The sequence below is a fragment of the Coregonus lavaretus genome (genome assembly GCF_964263955.1).
Source record: "Coregonus lavaretus genome assembly, contig: HAP1_SCAFFOLD_90, whole genome shotgun sequence".
In the NCBI taxonomy this organism is placed as follows: Eukaryota; Metazoa; Chordata; class Actinopteri; order Salmoniformes; family Salmonidae; genus Coregonus; species Coregonus lavaretus.
In genome coordinates this window covers 1-19782 of record NW_028160689.1, presented here as the reverse complement: position 1 = coordinate 19782, position 19782 = coordinate 1, and the positions used below count along the sequence as shown (strand labels likewise).

The 19782-nt window shown below is 42.9% G+C and overlaps 1 long non-coding RNA gene across 1 annotated transcript; it reads left to right on the top strand.

Moving 5' to 3' along the window:
- The first annotated feature begins 9393 nt into the window (after nt 1-9393).
- On the top strand, nt 9394-14771 carry LOC311121551. The gene is made up of 2 exons (XR_014612298.1): nt 9394-9463; nt 13805-14771. It is a non-coding gene; the product is annotated as an uncharacterized lncRNA (long non-coding RNA).
- Nucleotides 14772-19782: the final 5011 nt, after the last annotated feature.

The following is a 19782-nucleotide window of genomic DNA, read 5'->3' as shown; positions in this document are numbered from 1 at the left end:
AAGCACGCACCCCTGAGGGGCACCCGTGTTGAGGATCAGTGTGGCAGATGTGTTGTTGCCTACCCATACCACATGGGGGTGGTCCATCAGGAAGTCCAGGATCCAGTTGCAGAGGGAGGTGTTTAGGCCCAGGGTCCCTAGCATAGTGATGAGTGTTGTGGGCACTATGGTGTTGAACGCTGAGCTGTAGTCAATGAACAGCATTCTCACATAGGTGTTCCTTTTGTCCAGGTGGGAAAGGGCAGTGTGGAGTGTGATTGAGATTGCGTCATCTGTGTATCTGTTGGGGTGGTATGCGAATTGGAGTGGGTCTAGGGTTTCCGGGATGATGGTGTTGATGTGAGCCATGACCAGCCTTTCAAAGCACTTCATGGCTACAGACGTGAGTGCAACGGGCGGTAGTCATTTAGGCAGGTTAACTTCGCTTTCTTGGGCACAGGGACTATGGTGGTCTGCTTGAAACATGTAGGTATTACAGACTCAGTCAGGGAAAGGTTGAAAATGTCAGTGAAGACACTTGCGAGTTGGTCCGCGCATGCTCGGAGTACACGTCCTGGTAATCCGTCTGGCCCTGCGGCCTTGTGAATGTTGACCTGTTTAAAGGTCTTGCTCACATTGGTAATGGAGAGGGTAATCACACAGTTGTCCGGAACAGCTGGTGCTCTCATGCATGCTTCAGTGTTGCTTGCCTCGAAGCGAGCTTAAAGGGCATTTAGCCCTTCTGGTACGCTCGTGTCACTGGGCAGCTCGCGGCTGGGTTTCCCTTTGTAATCCGTAATAGTTTGCAAGCCCTGCCACATCCGACGAGTGTCAGAGCCGGTGTAGTAGGATTCAATCTTAGTCCTGTATTAATGTTTTGCCTGTTTTGATGGTTTGTCTAAGGGCATAGCGGGATTTCTTATAAGCATCCGGATTAGTGTCCCGCTCCTTGAAAGCAGCAGCTCTAGCCTTTAGCTCGGTGAGGATGTTGCCTGTAATCCATGGCTTCTGGTTGGAATATGTACGTACGGTCACTGTGGGGACGACGTCGTCGATGCACTTATTGATGAAGCCGGTGACTGAGGTGGTATACTACTCAATGCCATTCGATGAATCCCGGAACATATTCCAGTCTGTGCTAGCAAAGCAGTCCTGTAGCGTAGCATCCACGTCATTTGACCACTTCTGAATTTTTATTTTTTTTCTCTGGTTGCACGTGACAAGCTGGTAGAAATGAGGTAAAATGGATTGAAGTTTGCCTGCATTAAAGTCCCCGGCCGAGTAGGAGCGCCGCTTCTGGATGAGAATTTTCTTGTTTGCTTATACAGCTCATTGAGTGCGGTCTTAGTGCCCGCGTCTGTTTGTGGTGGTAAATAGACGGCTACGAAAAATATAGATGAAATCTCTCATCATGAGGTACTCTATCTCAGGCGAGCAAAACCTCGAGACTACCTTTTAATATTAGACATCGCACACCAGCTGTTACTGACAAATGTACACACACGCCCACCTCTCGTCTTACAAGACGTAGCTGTTCTGTCCTGCCGATGCACGGAAAACCCAGCCAACTGTATATTATCCGTGTCGTTGTTCAGCCACGACTCGGTGAAACGTAAGATGTTACAGTTTTTAATGTCCCATTGGTAGGATAGTCTCGAACGGAGCTCATCCAGTTTATTCTCCAGTGATTGCACGTTGGCTAATAGAACGGATGGTAGAGGCGGGTTACCCACTCGTCGAGGAATTCTCCCAAGGCACCCTGATCTCCGCCCCCTGTATCTCCTTATTTTCTTCATGTGAATGACAGGGATTTGGGCCTTGTCCGGGAGCAACATTATATCATTCGCGTCAGACTCATTCAAGAAAAAAACCTCGACATTTGATCAAGTTCACCATTGCTATTTCCTTTAGAAACTGCCTCGGACTAATTCCAATATTTCTAATCAAATTTGTATTTGTCACATGCGCCGAATACAACTGGTGTAGGCCTTACCGTGAAATGCTTACTCACAAGTCCTTAATCAACAATTCATGTTTTTTTTGTTTTTTTTTGTAAGTAGGTAAGAAAATATTTCCTAACATTGGCAGTAGAATGGCCTTACTGAAGAGCTCAGTGACTTTCGACGTGGCACGGCCATAGGAGGCAAACCAGGTATTCAAAAAGTTTAGTCCGAAGTGTTGGTTAGGAGGCTATTTGTCATGCGGAATTGTCATTGTGCGCTGTTTGCATCAGTGGCGTAGACATCAATGGGCCTGGGTGGACAGAGGCCCACCCACAGAGGAGCCAGACCCGGAGAAGGCCCACCCACAGAGGAGCCAGACCCGGAGAAGGCCCACCCACAGAGGAGCCAGACCCAGAGAAGGCCCACCCACAGAGGAGCCAGACCCGGAGAAGGTCCACCCACAGAGGAGCCAGACCCAGAGAAGGTCCACCCACAGAGGAGCCAGACCCGGAGAAGGCCCACCCACAGAGGAGCCAGACCCGGAGAAGGCCCACCCACAGAGGAGCCAGACCCAGACAGGCCCACCCACAGAGGAGCCAGACCCGGAGAAGGCCCACCCACAGAGGAGCCAGACCCGGACAGGCCCACCCACAGAGGAGCCAGACCCGGAGAAGGCCCACCCACAGAGGAGCCAGACCCGGACAGGCCCACCCACAGAGGAGCCAGACCCGGACAGGACAATCATATTGATGGGGGTTTACGCATTGTTGTGGACTTAGACAATCAAATGTTTATATTCTTTATTTTTGAGAGTGAAAGAGAAAGAAAACATTTTTAAAAAGCAGGAAAATATAGGATTTTTCAGACCGGGTGATTTTCCTTTGCAGTGTGTTTGAAAACTTTTTGACCAAATTAGAGTATACTTCTCCAGGCACCACTTCACCGCTGCATAGTTAACTTCTCCAGGCACCACTTCACCGCTGCATAGTTAAAGGATAAACAGTCCATAAACTCTGACATAATAAGCCAGTAGGTCCCAATCAGAAGAATACAAAAACACGACCATTAAGCATTTCCCAATCGAAATGTACAACTATTACTTCCCATTCCAAAAAACATTTCATGTTTTAGCACACAAAGTAACCGGTGACCTAAAGTTTGTTTGCTGAATTCATTCGGGATGCACTGTTTCAGTTTCAACTACTCAATATTCTGGACAAAATAGTTGGGAAGAGATTTTTGTTGTGCCGATTCCATGGTACAGGGTGTATGAGTTGATATATATATAAAACGACGCAAGATTCAAGACTTTGTGCTTTTCAGCTAAAATTATTATACAGAATTCTTGCCACCAACAAAATGTTGAATATTTGGGGCATACAATCATCGAAGCTCTGCAGATTTAGTTGTGGGGATACAGAATCAATAGACCATTTTATTTTGGTATTGCCCTCAGGGAGCCTGTTTCTGGTCTCAGGTTCAGGAATGGCTGAAAATGCATAACATTGATCTAAAATTGGATGGAATTATAATTTTTCTCAGGAGGGGACTGTGGGGGGTCTCAGATGGTTGAGGGGCAACTCTTGGGGTACTGTGGGGGGGGGGGGGGGGGGGATCATGGATCGCTGGTTCAGTTCCCCGTTTTTTTACCTTGTGGGAGATCTGTCGACGTGCCCTTGAGCAGGGCGTTGACCCTGGTTGCTTCTGTGTGTCGCGCTGGTTGGGAGTCTGTTAGATGACTAATGTGATGTAGATGTTGAGCGGCTTCACTGCCAGTAGACTGTATGTTTTAAATATTAAATAAATAAATACAATTTTAAATACTAAGGCTGGGAATGTGAATACAATCAAACTAGCAAGGGCAATGATCACAAATCAGTCATAACGTGGCTAATAGACTAGCGTATCTGTTTATGTAGCAAGCTAAAAACACAGAGCCTAATGTTAGCTCGATAGCTAGCTAGCTAGCTAGCTGCTAGGAAGATGTCATGCCATTGGAGGAGTGGGTAAGTGACTGACCTTTTCCCCTCATCATTTTTTTGGTGGCTATACACAGAGATGCAGGTGTGATTTGGTTAGCTAGCAAGAACTTGGAAGTTGGATATAAACGTTTTGTTTCACACATTTTATTGCCCGACATGACTGGTATGGCCTTCCAGATTGTAGACTTGCCTTCGGTGACGGGAAAAGTTTCTGGGAAATAGGTCAACCAGAGGGCTGGTAAATATGTTTTCTGGTTACGGGATGCGGCCTTCAGCGACGGGAGATCAATGTGTAACGTTACAGGTCTCCCGAAGCGAAGAGGCTAGCAGTGCCGGTGCATCAGAGAGACAACATTTCACAGTCGCACTACTGTTTTGAAGTTGAATGTAATGTTTATCAGTTGTCTACATGTGTACTAATATTCAGACACATTCAGTTGTTGCTATCTTTATAATTGTTACTATGGTGTGAACAGGAAATACAATTGGTTTTTGATTGAAATAATACATTGAAGACAAGGTTATTCAGTAGAATAGTACAGAGTCCCCGTGTAGCTCAGTTGGTAGAGCATGGCGCTTGCAACGCCAGGGTTGTGGGTTCGTTTCCCACGGGGGGCCAGTATGAAAATGTGTGCACTCACTAACTGTAAGTCGCTCTGGATAAGAGCGTCTGCTAAATGACTAAAATGTAAATAGTGCTGCCTAACACAAACTGCAACCTTATACTAGATGGATTTATTTGAATTTGCAGAAATCTGCTATAGGTAATGTACACTTAAAAGTGTTCAGTTGTCTAATTTGAAAATAATTGTTTTGTCAAGTCTTAGCTACCTGATCTATTGAAATTAGATAATTGAAAAAGAAAAAATATATATTTTTTGAGAATAAAGAAAGTGCAGGAACTGTCAACACTAACTTTTGTGTCCGTTTCTCTTTATTACTACAGGACGACTAAAATTAAATCTGAGGCCGGTAACATCAATAGTGAGGACAAACCCAGCCTGCCTCTCTCCTTCCAAACTGAGTCCAAACCTACAGTCACTGGGTCCTGATTGTGACAGTGGAGCCCATTTTACTGCAGGATCCAGAGATGGCATCAGTGAAGCTGGAAGACTGCAGTCAAACACTGGAGCTGAATGTCAACATTAAAGATGAAGAAGAGGAGGAGGAGATTGGTAAATCTGTTTGTCATGGTAACTTCTAGATAGAACCTGTACTTATCTTCATAAGTTAGACCTCCATAAGTTATGACCCAGGAGTAAGAGCAGAAAAGTATTCAGACCCCTTCACTTTTTCCACATATTGTTACGTTACAGCCTTATTCTAAAATGGATTAAATGTTGTTGTTTTTTTCATCAATCTACACACAATACCCCATAATGACAAAGCAAAAACAGGTTTTTAGACAGGCTCTATCTAGGGGTCAAAACGCAGACTATCCAAAAAAAAAGCTGCGTTTTAAACCATTTCACCTGCGTTTTATATTGAAAGTAAAGTGTTTCTTGCTTCAATAAAATGATCAGGGACGTGCAACTGTAGTTAGTTTTCCTTCGCAAAAAAAGCACATTAGTGCAACACGTTCGGCAGAATATAGCTTCATTTTCATCGGATGACAACAGAAGTGCAGCGCTAATTGATAATTGGCTAGCAGCCACACAAGTAAATGAGCTTACAATGAAAAAGCAAAGTCTTTTTTGGGAAAAACAATGCCTGGCCATCATTTTTTGAATTTATATCATAGACAAAATGTAGCCAGCTATATTTTCTAATCTAATGTGTTGCTTGAAGTTAATCTTGCATTTTACCTGAGAAAATTAGCTACAGTGAGGGGGAAAAAAGCATTTGATCCCCTGCTGATTTTGTACGTTTTCCCACTGACAAAGAAATGATCAGTCTATAATTTTAATGGTAGGTTTATTTGAACAGTGAGAGTCAGAATAACAACAAACAAATCCAGAAAAACGCATGTAAAAAATGTTATAAATTGATTTGCATTTTAATGAGGGAAATAAGTATTTGACCCCCTCTCAATCAGAAAGATTTCTGGCTCCCAGGTGTCTTTTATACAGGTAACGAGCTGAGATTAGAGCACACTCTTAAAGGGAGTGCTCCTAATCTCAGTTTGTTACCTGTATAAAAGACACCTGTCCACAGAAGCAATCAATCAATCAGATTCCAAACTCTCCACCATGGCCAAGACCAAAGAGCTCTCCAAGGATGTCAGGGAAAAGATTGTAGACCTACACAAGGCTGGAATGGGCTACAAGACCATCGCCAAGCAGCTTTGTGAGAAGGTGACAACAGTTGGTGCGATTATTCGCAAATGGAAGAAACAAAAGAACTGTCAATCTCCCTCGGCCTGGGGCTCCATGCAAGATCTCACCTCGTGGAGTTGCAATGATCATGAGAACGGTGAGGAATCAGCCCAGAACTACACGGGAGGATCTTGTCAATGATCTTAAGGCAGCTGGGACCATAGTCACCAAGAAAACAATTGGTAACACACTACGCCGTGAAGGACTGAAATCCTGCAGCGCCCGCAAGGTCCCCCTGCTCAAGAAAGCACATATACAGGGCCGTCTGAAGATTGCCAATGAACATCTGAATGATTCAGAGGTGAACTAGGTGTTGTGGTCAGATGAGACCAAAATCGAGCTCTTTGGCATCAACTCAACTCGCCGTGTTTGGATGAGGAGGAATGCTGCCTATGACCCCAAGAACACCATCCCCACCGTCAAACATGGAGGTGGAAACATTATGCTTTGGGGGTGTTTTTCTGCTAAGGGGACAGGACAACTTCACCACATCAAAGGGACGATGGACGGGGCCATGTACCGTCAAATCTCGGATGAGAACCTCCTTCCCTCAGCCAGGGTGTTGAAAATGGGTCGTGGATGGGTATTCCAGCATGGCAATGACCCAAAACACACGGCCAAGGCAACAAAGGAGTGGCTCAAGAAGAAGCACATTAAGGTCCTGGAGTGGCCTAGCCAGTCTCCAGACCTTAATCCCATAGGAAATCTGTGGAGGGAGCTGAAGGTTTGAGTTGCCAAAAAACTTCAGCCTCGAAACCTTAATGACTTGGAGAAGATCTGCAAAGAGGAGTGGAACAAAATCCCTCCTGAGATGTGTGCAAACCTGGTGGCCAACTACAAGAAACGTCTGACCTCTGTGATTGCCAACAAGGGTTTTGCCACCAAGTACTAAATCATGTTTTGCAGAGGGGTCAAATACTTATTTCCCTCATTAAAATGCACACATCAGTCAGAGCGCTGCCTGCTTTTTGTGAATTCTCATCCGAGTGGAGAAGTGGACAACTGTAGCACATGATACAATAAGAAGTGTAAGAAATCATAATAAATGATACAATAAGAAGCATTTTAGATCTGTCTACAAAACGCAACAAGAAATTTCCTATGCGTTTTTTTTTCTTTCTGCGTGAAAAATTCAGAATTCTGCGTAAACGTGACACCTTCTATCTAAGTTTGTGTTGGTTTTATGATTCACTGTTTCCATGAGAAGGTAGATGTTATTTAATGCTACTGAGACTTGCATGGTTTGACACCAGTATTGCCAGCATTTGTTTTATTCACTGGGCTATCTGGAGTGATCAGAGAGTAGACTAAAGAAGTGAAGTAGACAAACTGCCAGTGTTTAGAAGTTCTATGAAAATGAGTCTATGTACAGTGGTTTGCGAAAGGATTCACCCCCCTTGGCATTTTTCCTATTTTATTTCCTTACAACCTGGAATTAAAATGGATTTTTTGGGGGTTTGTATAATTTGATTTACACAACAAAACCACTTTGAAGATGTGAAATATTTTTTTTTGTAAAACAAACAAGAAATAAGACAAAAAAACAGAACTTGAGTGTGCAAGTCAATACTTTGTAGAGCCACCTTTTGCAGCATTTACAGCTGCAAGTCTCTTGGGGTATGTCTCTATAAGCTTGGCACATCTAGCCACTGGGATTTTTGCCCATTCTTCAAGGCAAAACTGCTCCAGCTCCTTCAAGTTGGATGGGTTCTGCTGGTGTACATACATCTTTAAGTCATACCACAGATTCTCAATTGGATTGAGGTCTGGGCTTTGACTAGGCCATTCCAATACATTTAAATGTTTCCCCTTAAACCACTCGAGTGTTGCTTTAGCAGTATGCTTAGGGTCATTGTCCTGCTGGAAGGTGAACCTCCTTCCCAGTCTCAAATCTCTAGAAGACTGAAACAGGTTTCCCTCAAGAATTTCCCTGTATTTAGCGCCATCCATCATTCCTTCAATTCTGACCAGTTTTCCAGTCCCTGCCGATGGAAAAACATCCCCACAGCATGATGCTGCCACCACCATGCTTCACTGTGGGGATGGTGTTCTCGGGGTGATGAGAGGTGTTGGGTTTGCGCCAGACATAGCGTTTTCCTTGATGGCTAAAAAGCTCAATTTTAGTCTCATCTGACCAGAGTACCTTCTTCCATATGTTTGCGGAGTATCCCACATGGCTTTTGGCGAACACCAAACGTGTTTGCTTATTTTTTGCTTTAAGCAATGGCTTTTTTCTAGCCACTCTTCCGTAAAGCCCAGCTCTGTGGAGTGTACGGCTTAAAGTCGTTCTATGGACAGATACTCCAATCTCCACTGTGGAGCTTTGCAGCTCCTTCAGGGTTATCTTTGGTCTCTTTGTTGCCTCTGATTAATGCTCTCCTTGCCTGGTCCGTGAGTTTTGGTGGGCGGCCCTCCTTGGCAGGTTTGTTTTGGTGCCATATTCTTTCCATTTTTTAATAATGGATTTAATGGTGTTCCGTGGGATGTTCATAGTTTCAGATATTTTTTTATAACCCAACCCTGATCTGTACTTCTCCACAACTTTGTCCCTGACCTGTTTTGAGAGCTCATTGGTCTTCATGGTGCCGCTTGCTTGGTGGTGTTGCAGACTCTGGGACCTTTCAGAACAGGTGTGTGTGTATATATATATATATATACTGAGATCATGTGACACTTAAATGAAGTCCACCTGTGTGCAATCTAACTAATTATGTGACTTCTGAAGGTAATTGGTTGCACCAGATCTTATTTAGGGGCTTCATAGCAAAGGGGGTGAATACATATGCACGCACCACTTTTCCGTTATTTATTTTTTAGAATTTTCTGAAACAAGTAATTTTTTTCACTTCACCAAGTTTTACTATTTTATGGATGTCCATTACATGAAATCCAAATAGAAATCCATAGAAATTGCAGGTTGTAATGCAACAAAATAGGAAAAACGTCAAGGGGGATGAATACTTTTGCAAGGCGCTGTAGTTACTAACCCTTGTGATAATTTTCACCCCTTTTTGCCCTCGACTATCACCCACTTTTAGAATAGTTTTATTGTACATCCTACTGATATGAATACATGTGTCACTCGGTACAGCCAGAAGAGGATATGAAGTCATATGTATATAACGCCAACTGACTGGTTCTTCTGATGTTGTTCACACAGGAGACCATGTTGAGACATTCTCTACATCCAGAGAGCAACAGCAGGAAGATCACAGAGCTAAGAGGTCTCACCACTGCCCACATTGTGAGGAGATTTTCCCATTTCTATCAAAGCTAAAAATACACCTACAAATACACACAGGCGATACTCTGTATTCCTGTACTGAATGTCGAAAGAGATTCACAACATCACAATCTCTGACAGTTCATCAGAGAGTGCACACAGGAGAAAAGCCTTTCTCCTGCTCTGACTGTGGGAAGAGTTTCTCTCGACTGAGCCATTTAAAAAGACACCAAAGTATACATAAAGGAGAGAAGCCTTACTGCTGCTCTGACTGTGGGGAGAGTTTTGCTCAACTGGGGACTTTAAAAAAACACCAACGTATTCACACAGGAGAGAAGCCTTACTCCTGCTCTGACTGTGGGAAGAATTTCTCCCGATTGGATACCTTAAAAACACATGAACGTATACATACAGGAGAGAAGCTTTACTCCTGTTCTCACTGTGGAAAATGCTTCACAACATCAACTGAGCTAAAAGTTCATCAGCGAACTCACACAGGAGAGAAGCCTTACTCCTGCTCTGACTGTGGGGCAAGTTTCTCTCGACTGGGCCACTTAAAAACACATGAAAGTATACATACAGGAGAGAAGCCTTATTACTGCGCTGACTGTGTAAAATTCTTCACAACATCAACTGAGCTAAAAGTTCATCAGAGAACACACACAGGAGAGAAGCCTTACTTCTGCTCTGACTGCGGGGCAAGGTTCTCGCAACTGGGCAACCTAAAAACACATGAACGTATACACACAGGAGAGAAGCCTTATTACTGCTCTGACTGTAGAAAATGTTTTAAAACATCAACTGGGCTAAAAGTTCATCAGAGAACACACACAGGAGAGAAGCCTTACACCTGCTCTCACTGTGGGGTGAGTTTCTCTCGACTGGGACACTTAAAAACACATGAACGTATACATACAAGAGAGAAGCCTTAAACCTGCTCTCACTGTGGGGTGAGTTTCTCTCAGCTGGGACACTTAAAAACACATGAACGTATGCATACAAGAGAGAAGCCTTAAACCTGCTCTCACTGTGGGGTGAGTTTCTCTCAACTGGGACACTTAAAAACACATGAACGTATACACACAGGAGAGAAGCCTTACTACTGCTCTGCGGTGTGGCGTCCATGTCAGCCAGTGATTGTCATACAAATAACTACCGGTCTCCATGGTAACTGACCGGTAATTAACCAAAACATGTTTAGCATCTCCTGGCTTCCATGCATAGCCTACAAGCCACTGATGTGGACCTTTTTGAAACAATATACATTTTTAAAAAGTATAATAAATCCATTTAATGTAGCCTACACCATCACAATAAATCCATTATTTATTTTAGACAGGTCTAAAGAAACATGATATGAAGAAAATGTAGTCTATTTCAGAAGAACAGAATAGCATACTCTTGAGTTGTCCTTATGTTAGGCCCTGATCTGGCTATGCCATATGGCTGTGGGCTACACTAGTTAATTTAGAAGACAAGATTTGCTTAGAATTCCGTTACATTATTCTAAGCAAATTCCGTGGCATTATTTTGTGTGTATATATATTTTTTAATAGTAAGAAGACAATTGAACATAGCTGAAATAAATAAAAATATTCCCCAAAGAATTTCAGAGGAAGTGCACACTCTTCTGTGTTCAGCGTTAAGAATCCTATATGCATAATTTAGAGTTATTTGTTTAACTTTAGTTGGGATATAAACATTAGGCTATATGTTTAGATTTTTTATGCATTCTAAGGCTGCATGATTCGACTCTAAAGGCACGAGCTCTGCTCTGTTTCTTTCGCAGGCTGCACACACTTCATCAGTCTCTCGTTCACAATTTGACAAGCCCCCTTGATAATATTCTCAACCATCAGACTATTCTCAATTTAATCTGGTCTTTACATACAGCCTACTAACAATTTTTTTGTATTTAGAATGGCCCACCAAAACAAGTATGTCATCCGTAGCATGCACTCGAATAGTGAATGGAGGTTACGTGCGTAAATTGAATTAACTTGCCAAAATGATATAGCCTAATTAGCCTAATCCTGTCTCTCTCTCTCTCTCTCTCTCTCTCTCTCTCTCTCTCTCTCTCTCTCTCTCTCTCTCTCTCTCTCTCTCTCTCTCTCTCTCTCTCTCTCTCTCTCTCTCTCTCTCTCTCTCTCTCTCTCTCTCTCTCTCTCTCTCTCTCTCTATATATATATATATATATATATATATATATATATATATATATATATATATATATATATACAATCATTCAAAATATAAAGCATGATCATTAGCTTCTTGAAAAAGTTGTGGATTGCCTACAGTCAGAAGGAAAGGCAGCGTGTGCAATTTGGGCAGATTATTGTTGAGTTGAGCCTGTCTGTGACAAGTAGAGGCCAAGCCAGGTATATCACAATATTTCTAAATACAATCGCGGGAAAACATACACTACATTACCAAAAGTATGTGGACACGTGCTCGTCGAACATCTCATTCCAAAATCATGGGCATTAATATGGAGTTGGTCCCCCCCCTTTGCTTCTATAACAGCCTCCACTCTTCTGGGAAGGCTTTCCGCTAGATGTTGGAACATTACTGCGGGGACTTGCTTCCATTCAGCCACGAACATTAGTGAGGTCAGGCACTGATGTTGGGCAATTAGGCCTGGCTCTTAGTCGGCATTCCAATTCATACCAAAGGTGTTCGATGGGGTTGAGGTCAGGGCTCTGTGCAGGCCAGTCAAGTTCTTCCACACAGATCTCGACAAACCATTTCAGTATAGACCTCGCTTTGAGCATGGGGGCATTGTCATGCTGAAACAGGAAAGGGTCTTCCACAAACTGTTGCCACAAAGCTGGAAGCACAGAATCATCTAGAATGTCATTGTATGATGGTGTAGCGTTAAGATTTCCCTTCACTGGAATTAAGGGGCCTAGCCCGAACCATGAAAAACAGCCCCAGACCATTATTCCTCCTCCACCAAACTTTACAGTTGGCACTATGCATTGGGACAGGTAGCGTTCTCCTGGCATCCACCAAACCCAGATTTGTCTGTCGGACTTCCAGATGGTGAAGGATGATTCATCACTGCAGAGAACACGTTTCCACTGCTCCAGTGTCCAATGGTGGTGAGCTTTACACCAATCCAGCTGACGCTTAGCATTGCGCATGGTGATCTTAGGCTTGTGTGCGGTTGCTCGGTCATGGAAACCCATTTCATGAAGCTCCCGACGAACAGTTCTTGGGCTGACGTTGCTTCCAGAGGTAGTTTGGAACTCGGCTGTGAATGTTGCAACCGAGACAATTTTTACGCGCTTCAGCACTCGGCGGTCCTGTTCTGTGAGCTTTTGTGGCCTACCACTTCGCGGCTGGGCCGTTGCTGCTCCTAGACATTTCCACTTCACAATAACAGCACTTAGTTGACCGGGGGCAGCTCTAGCAGGGCAGAAATTTGATGAACTTACTTTTTGGAAAGATGGCATCCTACGACGGTGCCACGTTGTAAGTCACTGAGCTCTTCAGTAAGGCCATTCTACTGCCAATGTTTGTCTATGGAGATTGCACGGCGGTGTGCTCGATTTTATACACCTATCAGCATCACTAATTTGAAGGGGTGTCCACATACTTCTATATAGTGTAGTTCGGAAAGCAAGTGGTTATTGCTGTGAAGAGAAGACTATGAAGAGACTCATCTGGCTTTTATTGTAGTTATCAAAATGCTCAACTTGAGCGAACAACTGCATAGCTGATCTTATTGGCACCAGAGGAGAGCATCGGCAATAACCCCTGTGAGCGCGCATATCACTATTTATCATTGTTGGGTCAATGCTGATATAAAAATATCTGTAGGCTATGTGTTCTCCAACCGTGTTCCAGGGGTCTTAGGCCTGTAAACTAAGGTTGGAGTTATTTCAACACTTTAGTTGTGATACAAACCTTATCAAAACAACAAGGCCTATGGGCTAGGCTACATGATGCGTGCGTCTATGATTTGGAAAAAGGCATGCTCTGTTTCTTGCCTTAAGACTGCACACGCTGGGCATCATTCACACGTGATAATACATCATTCACAAGTGACAGTGTTGTCAACCAATAGGAATTTTCTTAAGTTAATTTTGTCTTTACATATACTAAATAATGTGTGTGAATTATATGTCATGTTTTTCCCACGCTTCATTTTTATCAAGCCAGGTATGCTACTCCTGTTGTAAAGCGAAGCAATGTACTTAATATTAGGAACGTTGATAAATAAACAAACTGTGCATTGGGAAAGTATTCAGACCCCTTCCTTTTTCCACATTTTGTTACATTACAGCCTTATTCTAAAATTGATTAATTTGCTTTTTTTCCTCATCAATCTATACACAATACCCCATAATGACAAAGCAAGTCAGGATCGAGGCAAAGATGAACAGAGCGAAGTACAGAGAGATCCTTAATGAAAACCTGCTCCAGAGCGCTCAGGACATCAGACTGGGGTGAAGGTTCACCTTCCAACAGGACAACGACCCTAAGCACACAGCCAAGACAATGCAGGAGTGGCTTCGGGACAAGTCTCTGAATGTCCTTGAGTGGCCCAGCCAGAGCCCGGACTTGAACCCGATCGAACATCTCTGTAGAGACCTGAAAATAGCTGTGCATCGACGCTCCCCGTCCAACCTGACAGAGGTTGAGAGGATCTGCAGAGAAGAATGGAAGAAACTCCCCAAATACAGGTGTGCCAAGCTTGTAGCGTCATACCCAAGAAGACTCAAGGCTGTAATCGCTGCCAAAAGTGCTTCAACAAAGTACTGATAAAGGGTCTAAATGCTTATGTAAATGTCATATTTAAGTTACTTATTTTTAATACATTTGTTAAAACTTTTGAACTGTTTTTGTCTTGTTATTATGGGGTATTGTGTGGAGATTGGTGAGGGGGGGAAAAAACAATTTAATCCATTTTTAGAATAGGGCTGTAACGTAACAAAATGTGGAAAAAGTCAAGGAGTCTGAATACTTTCCAAGTGCCTGTATATGGTATTTTATATTGTATTATGTATTGTATTGTGATACGTGATTGAGATACGACTGATGTGTGGTTGTCTCACCTGGCTATCTTAAGATGAATGCCCAAGCTGTGGGCGGCTCTGGATGGGAGCGTCTGCTAAATCAGGGTTTCCCAAACTTTGGTCCTGGGTGGATAATGTTTTACTACTAAATGACTTTTGTTTAATGATACACAGGCTACGAAATGACTACATGTGTTTATTAAATTGTATTTTAAAAATAGATTCATTATTTTAGCCATTGATGATTAATGTATTTGGATAACTGCAAATAACTTAATTGATCTGCTAATAAAAAATAAACCTTTGTTTTTTCGGTTATCTATACAGAAAATGCAATGTTTTTCTTTAATTCATGGCATTCAAAATCATGTGTCTATCTATCTAGTCAAAACATGTCACTACACCTCTACACATCACCATGGGGACAAGCCAATTAGCTAGGCACCAGTATTTTCTACAATGCATACAAATATATGTTTATCAGTATAAAGGATTTAGATAAGTTTCTTGTTAAATAAATGTATTTGTCTTTTTTTTATTTTATGGTGCCAAAGTCCAGGGACCGCATTACCACCACAATCCAAGAATGACCCACTATCTATTGGGGAATGGAACCAGAGAGGAAGCTTGTGTTACCTTTCTCACACCACTACAGTATTCATTTCAACAGACCCTTTCCATCCCCCATTGTTAGAGTTCAATATATGCACAGGACTATATTGAGGTTCAGGCTGTTGTAATGTCCAGTTGATTATGTAAATAGTATTGTAGAACTCTGGTATTGATGGTCCATTTGAGGGTGAGTCATTGATATGAATATTCAGAGTGAAAGACCTGAGTTCTCACATGTGATGGCCTACATCAACCATAACCTTTCCTATTGTGTTAGTAAGGACCACAGCATATTGGGCAGCCATTGTTCAAAATGTGTTCATGCATACGGTACAATGGAAGGGGGTGTGGCATTCACAGGGGAACATGAAGTTGATCTCAGACTACTATTTAGGACTGGGATCCTATCCAGAGTTGACAGATTAACAGTGAGGACAAACCCAGCCTGCCTCTCTCCTTCCACACTGATTCTAACCCTATAGTCACCTAGTCCTGATTGTGACAGTGGAGCCTAGTTTGCTAAGCAGGATCTAGAGATGGCATCAGTAGACAGGTTTCCATTGGCCTAGGTTTATTTGACAAAAAAACATTTAGCAAAGAAATCATTGCAACATGATGGAAACGGCAGATACAGGAGACATTTTCTAAAGATCCACAAATGTTGTATCCGTTCGACAGGGGCAGGAAAACATTGAAGAACCACAGTGCAATGCCGCGAAGGCGGAGAAATGGCGCTGCTAAAATGTTTCCTGTCTCACACCCTTTCTACACCCCATTGTTAGATATATATATATATATATATATACAGTACCAGTCAAAAGTTTAGACACACCTACTCATTCCAGGGTTTTTCTTAATTTTTTACAATTATTCTACATTGTCTCACACCCTTTCCACGTCCCATTATTCTACATTGTAGAATAATAGTGAAGACATCAAAACTATGAAATAACACATATGGAATCATGTGGTATCCAAAAAAGTGTAAAAACAAATCAAAATGTATTTTATATTTGAGATTCTTCAAAGTAGCCGCCCGTTGCCTTGATGACAGCTTTGCACACTCTTTGGCATTCTCTCAACCAGCTTCATGAGGTAGTCACCTGGAATGCATTTCAATTAACAGGTGTGCCTTGATAAAAGTTCATTTGTTTAATTTATTTCCTTCTTAATGCGTTTGAGCCAATCAGTTGTGCTGTGACAAGGTAGTGGTGGTATACAGAAGATAGCCCTATTTGGTCCAAGTCCATATTATGGCAAGAACAGCTCAAATAAGCAAAGAGAAATGACAGTCCATCATTACTTTAAGACATGAAGGTCAGTCAATCTGGAAAACTTCCAAGAACTTTGAAAGTTTCAAGTGCAGTCGCAAAAACCATCAAGCGCTATGATGAAACTGGCTCTCATGAGGACTGCCACAGGAAAGGAAGACCCATAGTTACCTCTGCTGCAGAGGATAAGTTCATTAGTTAACTGCACCTCAGATTGCAGTTCAAGTCACAGACACATCTCAACATCAACTGTTCAGAGGAGACTGTGTGAATCAGGCCTTCATGATCGAATTGCTGCAAAGAAACCACTACTAAAGGACACCAATAATAAGAAGATACTTGCTTGGGCCAAGAAACACGAGCAATGGACATCAGACCAGTAGAAATCTGTCCTTTGGTCTGATGAGTCCAAATTTGAGATTTTTGGTTCCAACCGCCGTGTCTTTGTGAGACGCAGAGTAGGTGAACGGATGATCTCCGCATGTGTGGTTCCCACCATGAAGCATGGAGGAGGAGGTGTGATGGTGTTGCTTTGCTGGTGACATTGTCTGTGATTTATTTAGATTTCAATGCGCACTTAACCAGCATGGCTACCACAGCATTCTGCAGCGAAACGCCATCCCATCTGGTTTGCGCTTAGTGGGACTATCATTTGTTTTTCAACAGGACAATGACCCAAAACACACCTCCAGGCTGTGTAAGGGCTATTTTACCAAGGAGAGTGATGGAGTGCTGCATCAGATGACCTGGCCTCCACAATCACCCGACCTCAACCCAATTGAGATGGTTTGGGATGAGTTGGACCGCAGAGTGAAGGAAAAGCAGCCAACAGGTGCTCAGCAAATGTGGGAACTCCTTCAAGACGGTTGGAAAAACATTCCTCATGAAGCTGGTTGCGAGAATGCTAAGAGTGGAGAGCTACCCTCCTGTAGGTATTTACAAAAAGTTAACATGATGCTTTTAGTACAATGTATGAACAGCATTTTATAATCATAAATAAACTTCTTTGTGTCAAAAACAGTTGAGTGGAGTATTCAGAGGTCAGTATTCAGAGTGCGGTATGAGAGAATTCAGTGGGTCTTCTTGATGTGAGACAGGAAAGAGCATGTGAAATCAAGGGCTCTGGTCAAAAGTTGTGCACTATATAGGGAATAGGGTGCTATTCAGAACGCAGCCCAGGAGAGTTTTCTCGTTAGCATTGGACGTCTCACTAAAACATTGTGGTATAGCTGAAGAACAGCCTCAGTCTTTGACATCATCAGTCAGTCCTCTGGATGTGACACAGGATATCATTCAGTCAGTCAGTCCTCTGGATGTGACACAGGATATCATTCAGTCAGTCAGTCCTCTGGATGTGAGACAGGAAATCAGAGAATCAATCAGTCGGTCACTCAGTCCTCTTGATGTGAGACAGGAAATCAGAGAATCAATCCGTCAGTCAGTCCTCTTGATGTGAGACAGGAAATCAGAGAATCAATCCGTCAGTGAGTCCTCATGATGTGAGACAGGAAATCAGCAAATCAATCAGTTAGTCAGTGCTTCCCCTTGATGTGAGACAGGAACATTGTTCCCCAGGTCTGACCCTGCTGTGGGACCACCAGGAGGCCTTATGAGGGTGTGTGGCCTAACTGGGGGGTGTGGCCTAACGAGCAGGTCTGGGCAAAGGTGAAGTTAGCTCCTCCTCCTGGTATTAAATCTCCGCCCATGGCCAGGTGTTTAGGACCGCCTCCACTACTTCCTGGTTGTCAGCGTGGGACCACGTGCTGGTGGAGCAGATAGCCCTGGTACCTGGGTAAAGTTCATAATGCCTTGGAGTGTTTCCACATGAAACCAGGGTAAAGTTCATAATGCCTTGGAGTGATTCCACATGAAACCAGGGTAAAGTTCAAAATGCCATCGGAGTGATTCCACATGAAACCAGGGTAAAGTTCATAATGCCTTGGAGTGATTCCACATGAAACCAGGGTAAAGTTCAAAATGCCATCGGAGTGATTCCACATGAAACCAGGGTAAAGTTCATAATGCCTTGGAGTGATTCCACATGAAACCAGGGTAAAGTTCATAATGCCTTGGAGTGATTCCACATGAAACCAGGGTAAAGTTCATAATGCCTTGGAGTGATTCCACATGAAACCAGGGTTAAGTTCATAATGCCGTCAGAGTGATTCCACATGAAACCAGGGTTAAGTTCATAATGCCGTCAGAGTGATTCCACATGAAACCAGGGTAAAGTTCATAATGCCGTCAGAGTGATTCCACATGAAACCAGGGTAAAGTTCATAATGCCTTGGAGTGATTCCACATGAAACCAGGGTAAAGTTCATAATGCCTTGGAGTGATTCCACATGAAACCAGGGTAAAGTTCATAATGCCTTGGAGTGTTTCCACATGAAACCAGGGTAAAGTTCATAATGCCTTGGAGTGATTCCACATGAAACCAGGGTAAAGTTCAAAATGCCATCGGAGTGATTCCACATGAAACCAGGGTAAAGTTCATAATGCCTTGGAGTGATTCCACATGAAACCAGGGTAAAGTTCAAAATGCCATCGGAGTGATTCCACATGAAACCAGGGTAAAGTTCATAATGCCTTGGAGTGATTCCACATGAAACCAGGGTAAAGTTCATAATGCCTTGGAGTGATTCCACATGAAACCAGGGTAAAGTTCATAATGCCTTGGAGTGATTCCACATGAAACCAGGGTTAAGTTCATAATGCCGTCAGAGTGATTCCACATGAAACCAGGGTTAAGTTCATAATGCCGTCAGAGTGATTCCACATGAAACCAGGGTAAAGTTCATAATGCCGTCAGAGTGATTCCACATGAAACCAGCGTAAGTTCATAATGCCGTCAGAGTGATTCCACATGAAACCAGGGTAAGTTCATAATGCCTCGGAGTGATTCCACATGAAACCAGGGTAAAGTTCATAATGCCGTCAGAGTGATTCCACATGACACCAGGGTAAAAAAGAAGAACATGATTTTGGGGAGTTTCAGGACATTTAATGGGGGATGGATTGTTGACATATAATTGACATTTGTATCTAAAAGCATAATTGATAAATAATTCATAGAAGTTTGCATATTTATGACATTTCGGCCTTCTCTAAGACCATAATATTTCATCTGCAGGTGCTACAAATCAAAAACTTGGTGTCATACAAAGCTTTACCGCTTGCTCTGTAATATGAGTCGTATTCAACTAGAGACCCTTTCTGTTATACTTTTGAATTGTTTCATTTTGTGTGTTATTGTGTTTTGTTGGGTGTTAGTAAGAAAGTCCCTTTGACGTGTATCCAGTGGCGCCGCCACCTAGTGTCTGCTTTGAACAACTGAAAGCTCCACAGGTCCAACAGCAGCTGGTAGCTCGTTTTTTTTCCAGAGTTCCCAGTTGTCTTGAACTCACTGAAGTCTGAGATTTCCCCAGTTCCG